Here is a 12,650-nt window from a genome sequence, read left to right as displayed (position 1 = left end):
GGGGGTAAAGCGTGGCTAGGTGTAGTTGCGCTAGACTTGTGTAGCGCCATGATGGTACTGCTAATAACTTTTTTTTAGCTCTACGCGCACAAAAGACTCTAAAAAGCATATTTATAAAATAATAACGTTCATAAAAATGTTTTCATGTTATATTTTTTTTACTGTAAATTGTAAGAGATATGAATGTTGATAAAAAAGCTTACTTGCAATAGTTTCGTATTGTGTCGTCTGCTGTATAGTGTCTAGGATGTACTATATTCGAGTATATTCTATATTCTAGAATATAATACATTATCTAGGTATACAATAGTCTGCTGTACCTACAGCTTGAGGGCGCTAGCTGTACGCAACTGTAGTATGCGAGGACCGTCTCGAGCGAGGGCGCGCTTTTCTTCGCTTCGCGCGCTAGTTAGTTTACATGGGAATGCCGCCATCGCTGTCGCTCTAGTTCAACGTACTTTCTAAGAACGTTGCTCTAGTCTTAGTAGTATTAACTCTATGTTGAAAGTGTACCTAAATGACCGTTGGTATCGAACTTCGAGGCTCCACCGCTCTGTAAGCGCTTTCAGGAGGGGGGAACCCTCAAGGGGGAACCCGCCGGTGGCGAAATGTTAAACGATCGGACTAATCGGACGCCGCCCATGGCCTCCGAGAGCCGAGATCTCCCTTGTGATCTCGGAGGCCATGCGCCGCCGGAGCAGACGCTCCGCAGACGTACGTGCGGCGACCGAGTCGCGCTTGGCGGTTATTTGGTGATACAAAAACGATTCCGCTGATGCGATGCGAAACGGAGGCACTAAGCGGTAGTAAGTAGTATTGTGTCATGGGCAGCCACAACAGTAGGCGAAGCGCCAAAAGACGAGGCTCTCGTCTGAAACTTTGCAGATTCCTTTGGAAGCGTTTCGGCAATACATGTTGCCCTTGCTGAGACTCTTTTAGAGATTTCCGCAAATTGGCCAATAAATAAACCAATACTATTATTATTAGTAACAAAAGTATAAGTCGGAAATGCAATACAAAAGCGATTCTAGCTATGCTCGATTGGCGCTACCCACACGGAGCACCCCATTCACATCACAGCTAGGTTACGTGAGTGACAAAATATCATAAATGAAGCGCAGCAATTTGATAAGAACCGAAATAAAACACGATTGTAGTACAAGCTTGGATTTCACATGTCTTCTGAGGAAGCGAGCCGGTTAATTATGTGGCGTACAGCGCACAGAGCACGCATGTGCTTTTGAGACTGCTAGCGTCCGTGCCTTCGAAGAAACACCTCCTTCGGACTATATACTCATTTTTCTACTGCAAGATTTGCTTTAGTAACGTCGTAATTATAAAAACAGAGCCGTATATAGATCCCATGCTATAGGCCAAAACGATGGTCAATGAGCGAGCCGCTTTATTTCACAGTGCTTATAATGATTTAGCTGTTCATAAACACATTATATACGAAAATATAATTATATAGTTGACTTACTTCGAGATGCACTTCCTACGTTTTCGCTAACGTAGGAAACGCATTCACAATCAATATATATTTACCCATCGCCATCTGTGGTCAGTGCTCTACAGTGCAGACGTGACTAAAACGTTTCTCGCCTATAAGTTTCCTCCATGGAAATACGTGGCAGGTTGCCCAATCATCAAGACGGCATGTCGCGATGCGCCTGTGGGGGCGCGTCAGGGCGCGTGTGCTCGTGAGAGAGAAAGCGCGCGGCACACGACGCGAAAGAAGCGAGCTGAGCCGGCGGCGTAGTTGGTTCACAGGAAGGGAAAGGCGCAGTATCTGTCACACTTGCTATGTGGACACCTGAACCGCGCCGTAAGGGAAGGGATGCAGGTGGGAGTGAAAGTGGAAAGAAAGAAAGGCGAGCCGTAGTGGAGGGCTACGGAGTAATTTCGACCACCTGGGGGATCCCAATGTGTGTCTTCCTGCCACAAATGGCTCTGCCCATGCTAGGGAAGCAATGCGGCCTACCACTGTTCCGAATTGGTAATCTGCAGGCCCTCCGGCGGATGCATGCTTTCACATTTAAACATGATGTGTTCGAGATCTGCCCTTTGGTCACCGCAAAGTGAACATGAGGGGCTGTATTCGCCTGGATACCATTGTGCTAGCTTATACGGATTAAAACGTTTCTCGCCTATAATTAAGTTTCCTCCATGAAAATACGTGGCAGGTTGCCTAATCATCAATACGGCATGTCGCGATGCGCCTGCTGGGGCGCGTCAGGGCGCGTGTTCTCGTGCGAGAGAAAGCGCGCGGCACACGACGCGAAAGCAGCGAGCTGAGCCGGCGGCATCCCATGTGTGTTTTCCTGCCCATGCTAGGGAAACGTCAGGAAGCCTCCAGGGAACACAGATATTCTAAGTGTAGAGGAAAACCGGAAGCAGACGTTAAGAAAAATTGGGATAAATACATAAAATGTAGAAGGGAGGCATCTATACTTAATCAATAAGAAAATTAGAAGACATGGGTCCCAGTGGTTGTTAGAAGTAAACTAAAAGGATAAAAATGCAGCCAAGAAATTGTGGCAACATCTGAATTCCCTTAGGAATAAGACTAGCCTAGAGCAGAGGTCTATTAATTGTTACAGATCAAGGTATCCGAATAGAAGGGAAAAATGCAATAGAACTACGACTAAGGATGTCAGTAAAGTTTAAGAACAAAGAAATGTCGTAGGTGCCTTAGTAGAGGACTGTCCTGTTTCACGCCCTCAGCACTAATAACATGGCCAAGAAAGCGGAGCTCCTGGAATCCGAAATGCCATTTCTGTGGTTTTATCGTCAGTTGGGCTGAACGCAGCGCCTGTAGTACCATTCGCAGCCGGTCGAGGTGCTCCTCAAAACTAGCCGCGAAAATGACGGCGTCGTCTAGGTACACTATAGGCACGCTTGCCACTTCAGTCCAAAGAGAACGGTGTCCATCATTCGTTGGAAGGTTGCTGGCGCAGAACAGAGACCGAAAGGAAGCACTTTAAAATCATAAAGGCCGTCGGGGGTGACGAACGCTGTTTTCTCTCTGTCCCTTTCGTCCACTTCTGTCTGCCAATAGCCACATTCTTGAGGTCAAGCGACTTCGCTGCAAGGACACAAACCTCCAAGTTCACAAAGGAGACGTTTATTGAAACGCCATCCTCCAGCGGCACACACACACACACACGCACACACACATATTTACAAACGCACATACACACACACATACACATATATATAAAACGCACATACACACACATACGCAGTCACCGTGTCAAGGGAGCGCGCGAGGAGCAAGGCTCCCCTGCGCGCACAAGTGACACAGAGTGCGCGCCGCAAGCACGCAAGGGCGTGCTGTGATCTCTCTCGCAGTAAAGTCCCACGATGAAGAGAAAGTACCGCCACGCTTTGTACTTTGCCGCCGCCGCATCACCTCCTCTCCTCACCTCCTCGCCACCTACTCGGATTCAGATCTCCGCGCGACGGGCACCTCTGCGCGACGCCGCGCGCAGACGCGCGGCGCGTTCCGCTTCGCGCTAATTGGTCACTCTGGCTGTCCCCGGGGTCGCCATGGTTTTTCGTTCTTCGCGCGCCATTTTTCACCCACTCAAGCAAAGGAGACCTTGCGCACGTTGTTTTTCTTTGCGATGTACCTCACTTGTTAAAAAATCTTAGAAATCATTTGACTAAAGGGCACCTCATCTACCTTCCCGAAGAAGTTGTGCAAAAACATAACTTGGCAACTAATGTCGTGAATTTTGAGTTCATTAAAGCACTTGTAAGGCACGATGAAACGGATGATATAAAACTTGCCCCGCACCTAAATGCTTCCTGTCTTGATCCAAGCCACTACGATAAAATGAAGGTAGGCCCAGCCTTTTCCATTTTCCATAATGACACAGCTTCAGGCTTGCGCTTGCTTCAAGACAGAGGAAAAATTCCGAGAAACGCTCTTACTACTGCATGGTTTATCGAAACCGTGTTCAGGTGGTTTCGCCTGATCACGTCACGGACAACAAAGCTAGCTTTTAGCCACGCAGTTCAAGAGGAGTATGACTCCAGTGTAGCATTTTTGGAAATGATAATCGAGCTCTTCTCTAAAATTCAAATTGGACGTGAAAAAAATGCTGTCTGCAAGCCTGTACAATCGGGAATTATACTAGCGACAATAACAGCACTAGAAGTACAAGACGTCCTTCTCACAACGTACAACTTTCATTATGTGTTCCTGAGCAGGTTAGGCCAGGATGGGCTTGAAAACTTTTTCTCTACATTACGCGCCAAAAACCCCATCCCGAGACTATATGAGTTTAAATGTAGCTTAAGGAACGCAACACTAGGTCAATTTTTGAAGCCTAGCAAATCAGGAAGCTACTCCGAGGAGGAAGATTATTTACTATTACATTTACGCGACACAAGTGAAGCAAGAAGCGACACAGATGCTATTCAAGCGCCCGATGATATTCTTGACCTGAGCCCCGAAAAAGAGCAGTCATTAACATACCTAGCAGGCTACGTTGCTTCAAAACTTGTGAAGCGAGTACAGTGTGAGAATTGCTATAATTCTCTGATTGAACGAGACAGCTCTACGACGCTGATAGAGCTCAAAAACTTTTCAAAGCACCAGCAGTCTTTGACCACTCCATCGATAAGGAAGAGCTAATCCGTAATTCTGTACATGAGTCGGAGGTGAAGCCATTACCCAAAGCGTAACTTCGCAGACATGCTTTCCTTCTTGCCATAACTTATTTGAAGACATTGTTAAAATATTCGGCAAACTGCGCATGGAAATTTTAGTGAAAAGTGAAGCGGCTAAAAGATCTTCTATTGAGAGTTCCAAATGTGCTAGTAAAAGCATTGGCATGCGCGTTGCTGTTTCAAGCGTTAAATGATGTGTAGACGCTGCATTGCTTGCGATGCAAAGGACCTTTATGTGATACTTTTAAAACAAATATCTTTCATAAGCAGCAAGCCACTGCCTGGGATAAATTTTAAAATTTTACAGCCACTGTGTATTTAATATCTAACGTGAGGATTTCGCTTTTCATGTCGAAATAAATTTTGTTCACAACAGAAAAGACTTTTTATTTCAATCCGCTTTCAATTTACTGCAACATAAAACTGAAGGGGCTCAATGGTAAAGTGCACCAAGAAAAAAAAAACTTCAGAACGTCCACAAAGGGTGAAGGAGAGACAATAAACGTTAAAGAAAACTGCGTTCCGTGCGTTGAACTTCCTTTTACTGGAGAGTTTCGGCTCCAAATAATGCGCTGGCCCTTGCACCACGTAGCATCGGCTTCATTACATGTCTGGAAATCGTAAGCAGTTCATGCTTGGTACCGTGTTGGTCATTTTTCAGCCGCACTAAACCGATTCATTCATAGCGTGATATTGCTTTTGTACAATTGTGCTTGCTTTTTGTGTTGTGTTTTGAACTGTCAGTTTTGTAAGTTTTTTTAAGTCCATCACTTCTGCGCCGCACATCTCACTGCATGCACCTGCGTTCACATCAGGAAACTAAACACATCGTCTTGCACAGCACTTACAACTAATTTATTGTACGCCGCCATAAACACTAGCAAACCGTTAGATGTCTTGCACTGATAAGCTTAATACGCATTAACTTATGCCTGGAGCACTACTTAGTTGATTACACGCCGCAAAACATCACATCTCCTTTCAGAGACGGTTTTCGTAAATGACACCCGCAGAAGAATGTTTTCTTCTGGGAAGTATTTAGAAATTAAGTGCCTTAAAAAAAGAAAAAAAAATCCACAGAATTTTTTCTCAGCATTCTAATCGTTTGGGTAACCGTTTATGAGAATTACTTTCACTACCGAAGCTGTAAACGGTGCTTAAAAAGCACGCCAGCGTTCAAAGGCGCGGCTGGCCGGCGGGCGCTTGGGTGAAAAAGAGTGCCGTGTGCAGCGCGGGCGGCTGGCGGGCGAGGAGAAACGAGGAGGAATGCGCCGCGAAGGAGGAGAGTGTCGCTACTTTCAAAACATCAAGGGGTTTTATCTCGCAGTGACCAGAGGGTTCCTTTGAGAGAGGGTGGGCAACCACCGCAAGGTACGCCTGTCGCGGATCGTTGGATCACGATCGACAGGCTCGAGCTTCACTCTCAGGTAAGACCCGGAGCAGACGAACTCGAGTACACAATGGTCTGCGCGGGCAAAGGCCGGCAGACAAGAACAGTTGCGTACGCACCTTGCGATGTCTCGGAGGGGTCTCTCTCTGGGCTCCGCTCGGACAGTCGCGCGAGCGCGGCTGTCGAAGCGGTGCCGTGTTCCCGCCAAAAGGCGCCAATGAGAACAGCCACTGGGACGCCAGGGCGGAGCTGTGGCCCGAACGACAGTGACAAGTCGTCCGAGCCCCTCTCCGCCGCCTCAGGCGGGAGAAAGGGAACGGGGAGAACAACTGGGAAGCGGGCGGCGGCCGCGCAGAGGGCAGCCGCAGCAAGCCCGAATCCCACAGGGTTCAACGCTGCTGAACCAAATATTGAGCGAAAGCATTAGCTGCGGGTGACCGAGCGTTCTTCTTCCCTTTTTCTTCTTTCTCAGCCCACATATAAAGCCTTGCTTTAATCAACCCGTACGAACGTGCCAAGGTCCTAGCACGTTGATTCTGACATAACCGTCCCATGTGAAACGAAAGACCCAAGTTGGCAGCTCCTGCCAGCCCATTGTGACAATATAAAGCCCCGCTTTAACCAAGCCGTATGAACGTGCCTGACGTCACGTATTACGTGAGCACCAGCTGCGCCTCTAGCGCGCCACGCCGACCGCTTTTATGTCACGTAGGGTGTGACGTCACGCGCTGCGCCGTGGCTGCGACTGCGCTACGCCGACCGCTTTAGTTGGTAGCCCAGCTCTCACCCTAGTGCCACTTGAGGTGTGACGTCACAGCGTCACGTAGGTGCGGCCGCGCTACGCTGAAGGCTCGAAACCTAGAGTAGTATTGCTTCCGCAATAAAACAGACTGAAATATCCAGAACGCTAGCCTACACTCAGCAAACCACAACAAACACTACTCAAAAAACTTCAGATAGATACGTGCTTTAATCCACATAAATGAGCACAATGGTATCCAGGCGAATACAGCCATTCATGCTCCCTTTGCGGTGATCAGAGGGCAGATCTAGAACACATCATGTTAAAATGTGAAACCATGCAACCACCGCAGGGCATGCAGATTACCAATTCTGAACAGTGGGAGGCCTCATTGCTTAGCTCTGATCCAGGCCGGCAACACGCTATCACGGCCTGGGCAAAGAAGGTCGTCGAGCGCCATCGGGCTACGACCCCCTGAGGCGACTTGAGGAGAAGCGTCCTCTCAGGAAGAATACTCTAATTTCTTCTCAAGAAAGTTTCCTCTTGCTCCTTCTCCGGCCATAAGTCGAAAACAAGAATAAGTTTGGTTTATGTGGTTTAGCGTCCCAAAGCGATTCAGGCTATGAGAGACGCTGTAGTGGAGGGCTCCGGAAATTTCGACCACCTGGGATTCTTTAACGTGTACTGACAACGCACAGCACACAGACGCCTTGTTTTTCGCTTCCTTTGAAAAGCGACCGTCGTGGCTATAGGATTCGGCCCTAACTACTGCACTACCGAGGTGGTGCCGAAAAACAAGAATTGCCAGCTCGAAAACGTTGCATATATTGTGTCGCCGCCTAGTCAATTCGATTAATGATATCGACACACTTAGCAGCAGCGAGTATGAAGATGTTGCGTTTGCTGTTAGAATTTATTAAATGAATTCTAACAGTAAACGCAACATCGGCATCCACGGCAACTAGTTTCGTTTTCATCGTTGGCACCTCTTGTGTGCCAAGGTTTTTTTTATTCTGTATAAAGAAAAGTATTAAAAACTTAGAACTTCTGCTTTTTTCCCCTTACACAATGTCCGATAAGAGGCGCATACAACTTTGGTTCGAGCTTAAAAAACACCAGCATTTTCTATTCTCAGTTGAATATCCTAAAAACAATCCTCAGTTCTCACTAATTATCAGTTATTGCTTTTATGTAGACCAAAATATAAAGATAAATATCAATATAGAATTGTTAAGGCCTTCTCCTTAAAGAGTAGGCGTTGGAAATTCGATTTATTATTAGCTGAATTTAGTTGATTTTTTTCGTATGCAATATACAAAGACATCCTAGTGCTTATAAAGTTGTCTGCTTGATGTCAGTGTTGATGATTAAAGTCTTGCGTTTTCCCATGAATTGGCAAGAAATAGCGAATTTATTCTATTTGAAGCTATCATATATGTTACAAATTAAACACCAATTACTTGACACGATAACACAGGACACGCGAATGATCGTAAGATTGGACTTGAATTGGAGGCTATTTTAGCAAACTTTCAACATCTCGGGGTCGGAATGCGAATATACGGCTACATTGGGGACTTTCTTACTGGTAGGATAAATAAACCTCGCATTGGAGAGCGTGATTTTGAAGAAATCCGACTAGGAAGGAGGGGCACGCCACAAGGCTCAATTCTCTCTCAATTTCTCTCTAATGTGGCTCGGCTACCACAGAACCTCGGACGCATTATAGAGGCATAAACTTTAGTTTGTATGCAGACGACATCACTCTATGACCAAAGTAAGAAGTGATGCGCAGATAGAGGAGAGACTACAAGGAGCCATAGACGCAATTGAAGCATACATCGCCCTCAACGACTAAGATTCTCGCCGAAAAAGTCAGAATTTCTTATCTACCGGCAAACACGGTCAAGAAATCAGGCTGAGCACAACATAACGCTGTCTGTCGGAGGAGTGTCCGTAGCTCAGGCCCCCAAAAATCCGGATTTTAGGTCCAATACTCCAAGAAAATGTTTTCAATGGAGACAAAATTAACACTCTTCAAGGTACAGCCCAGAAAGTGATGAGACTCATTCGAATAATTAGTAACAGACACTCCGGTATGAGAGAAGCAAATCTCCTCGGGTTAGTGCAGGCTTTCGCGATTAGCCGCATAGCCTACATTTGTCCATATCTCCGACTCAAGGCAGCTTATAAAGATAAAATCGACATCATCATCAAAAAGTTCATTAAACAAGCAATATGGCTGCCTGTTCGCACGTCAAATGAGCGACTTGTAGGTTTAGGCGTATACAATACGTTAGGAGATATCATAGAGACAGTTACAATCTCGCAATATGAACGCCTCTCTGTCGCACCAGCTGTCCGATTCATTCCTTCCAATCTAAACGTCAGCTATGGGGGTCAGGGTGGAACCAGAGTGGATCTGCCAAATGAGATCCGCTGCAAGCTAATTATTCCACTCATTCCGAAGAACATGCATCGCGAACGCCATACGGAACGTAGAGCAGATAGAGCCAAAAATGTTTTCATAATGACAAATCGGTGTTGTTCGTTGACGCAGCAGACTATGACGAAGACACAATGGTAGCAGCCGCTACTGACGAACAGGGTAACCTGCTGGTTTCCACAACCACGGCCGCTCAATGGAGGCGCACTTGGTGCGGCCCGTCGCGTCGCGCCTCAATGGCTGGGGAAGCGCGTATTTGGAGAAGTTACAGTTTCCGCCGTCATTCTCCGCGGGGGCGCTACCACTCCAGGACAAGGCGCCGCCGGCACGAACGAGCAGACGACGCGGAAGGAGCGCGCTGGCTGGGTTGGCGCGTGTTATCGTTTTGACTACTCAGCATAACAGCGTCCTAAGCGTATGCAGCACCATGCCAGGCAACTGCTGTGTGCCGCTGTGCACCACGAAAGCAAGAAAAGATCGGTTACCATGAGTTCCCGTGCGATTCACAACGTCGAGCAGCATAGCTGAAAAACATATCTCGGGAGGGCTAGGACGGAAAAGGAAGCCGGTGGGAGCCGAGTGACAAGTCACTGGTATACTCACTACACTTCACAGATGACGATTACAGGAAAAACATAAAACTGAAGATCCTGCTTCCTTCAGCTGTCCCCTCCGTGTTCCCGAACTGCCCACATTGCAAGTTAAGTTACTCACGCGGGCTCATGTTGAGCCAAACAACCTTGGAAAAATTAATGTGCGCAGGTCAATAGCTTTATTTTCCCCACTTGTTATAGCTACACTTCATTTCCTCCTGGACAACCCCCCCCCCCCCCCCCGTGTCATTCTGAAGCATGTGTGTTTCAAGATAGCTGCGCCACGATCACTTTTATGACAACGATATCAAAATGGTATGCCTTGCCCAACATCGCATAAGTGAAGCCATGGAGACACCAAGAGGAGCCGCTCTATTTGTCAGATGACGAGCGACTCTCTTGGTTAGAGTTGGACTTTGCCATATCGAAGACATTCAGGTCCAAGGAGGCACGTCGAAGCAAAGGCTAACCAAGCAGGCGTACGAAGCAATCAACAATCATGACAACCAGATCCACAGTGGCGCAAATTAAGGACCTCCTTGATCACATCAAGTATCTTACAACAATGTCTTCCGTGTGTCTTACTATAGTGCATTGCATTTAACCGAATCTTATTTTCAGCTTCCGATAGGCCCTAAAGCAGGCTCTGAAAGCGGGTATATAGTATCGCTTTTCAGCAGCCTAAGGCAATTCAAAGGCGGGAACGACAAAGTTGACGCAAGGGCTGCAGTTTTCACCTCGGAGAAAATATTGAAGGTACCACTAGCGAAAAAAATATATATATCGACTGCTGTTATACACATTTTGCCATGCTTTGTGCAGGTTGGCATCTTGCAAGCATCGGTCTGCAAATGCACCTATCAACAATAGGCAGCTATAAAACTTGGAATTTGTGATTATGAAAGTCGTACCTTGCCAACAGCCATATCACGTCTACTGCGAGAGAGTTTTCGAGTCACCTTGGATTCATTCATGTGTGGTGTGAACCAGCAGCTGGGATAGAGTTAGCACCGGTTGCATTCTTGGCTGGTTACCTTGCACGTCCATTTGAAGAGAGAGTATGAATAGTTTTACAAAATCTCATGAAACATTTTTATTTATTCTGTTTTCAGTGCCTGCCCATGTTTTCATTATTTATATATTACCAAAGTTTAAATAACTTCTAGAGCTTACTTTAGAGTGTCAATAGTTCTATTTTATTAGTCCCCATCCATTTATTAACTTTGTGCCTTGTGATTCCCGCAAAACCCTGGACTTATCAAAATTCTTGATGATGGACGCCTAAGGTATCTGAAAATCACCATGCACCTTTGTTAGCAAGGTGATGAAGTGCCCGCAGGTCATAAGAAGCAGCAAGCTATGCAAAATGTTAATTTCATCCCTTCTTCCCTATTTTGTGCAATTTCCGGAGTTGATTTGCGAGAGAGAAGACCGCCGCCACACTAAGGACCTGACCAAACTAATGCGACCACTGCTGACCAACTGGACAGGCAACATCAATCAGACAGTGTAAAAAATCACGCTTGCACATAAACCTTTTTCGAGAAAAGGTATTCGCTTGTAAAACAAGCTTGCGTGTCTTCTGTGCATCACGCGGCTTCATAATCAAACGAGAAAAAAATTGCCTGAGCCTGCGAGCGTGTCGTTGAACTGGCTGTCTTGTGTTGTTTCTTTTGCAACAGTTTGTGTTAGCTGGTATGTTTTGGGGGTGGTACCCACTTGAATATTATTTCCAGTGAAAACGGAGGAACAGGCTGAACAATAATGTTGAACGCTACGTCCTGAATTGTAAGTTTCCAGAAAAGTGCACGCTGAATAAATGGCCCCAAACCATGTCTCGATTTCAAGATTGCAATATATAATAGTTACTACAGTGGTTGAAACGCAACTAAATGGGTGCGCACTCAGCGAAGCACACGACTGCCTCGTTCTCGTTGTAAACGGAAGACCACGAATGACTTGGAAAAGCCTAGTGATGATGACTTGCCGCTATCACCTTATCAATAGCAAACATGCACATAGCATCACATACTGTGTGAAATGCCGCTCATAATCCTAAATTGAGCAAGCGCCGACCACGCGGACGCCGAAACGAAAGCACAGCCACGGCCGCTGCGCGCAGCTCTCCGCCCGGACTCGTCCCGGAGCGGTGGCGCCGCAGCGGTGGCGATGAGAACTAGGCGCAATACGGCTCTTCTGGGCGAAGCGACGGGCCGCACCCAAGTGCGCCTCCATTGAGCGGCCGTGCCACAACTCATACGAACATGGAGGAAGAGGTCGCTATCACCCACGCTATAGCAGGATCCCTGCCCTGCCCTGCCCTGTCTGTCTGCCTGCCCGTCTGTCTGTCTGTCTGTCTTGCCTTGTCTTGTCTTGCCTGCCTGTCTGGTTAGCTGATATACCCAGGTCCCTGGTCGGGGACAAGGAGATTATGCGGTCACATGGTCGTGGCGCTCTGTTGTCGACACGCAGAGAGCGTTCCCGTGGGGAGACAGTTACACCCTCGCTCGGCGTGCTCCTGTACTGCTCTGTACTGCTCGGCGCCTCTGCTCTCGTCCCCACAACCGAATGCGCCATAAGTGCGGGAATAACCTCCTTGGTCGGGGACACTTTCTTGAGTGTGTGTAGTCATCCCCCGAACGCGTTTCAATTCGAAATTCAAGTTTCCCGCTTCGGGAAGTCCTACTTTCTCGATCGTCCGGAAGAAGGCACTCTCAGTCCGGCTTAAGTTGGCGGGAGAAAAGTCGTAACAAAAAACGCCTTTAATAATAATAATAATAATAATAATAATAATTAGTTCAC

The sequence above is a fragment of the Amblyomma maculatum genome, chromosome 3 (assembly GCF_055883805.1).
Source record: "Amblyomma maculatum isolate TAMU_Amacu chromosome 3, ASM5588380v1, whole genome shotgun sequence".
In the NCBI taxonomy this organism is placed as follows: domain Eukaryota; kingdom Metazoa; phylum Arthropoda; class Arachnida; order Ixodida; family Ixodidae; genus Amblyomma; species Amblyomma maculatum.
The sequence above is the reverse complement of the archived record's forward strand: the minus strand, read 5'-3'. Positions refer to the sequence as shown.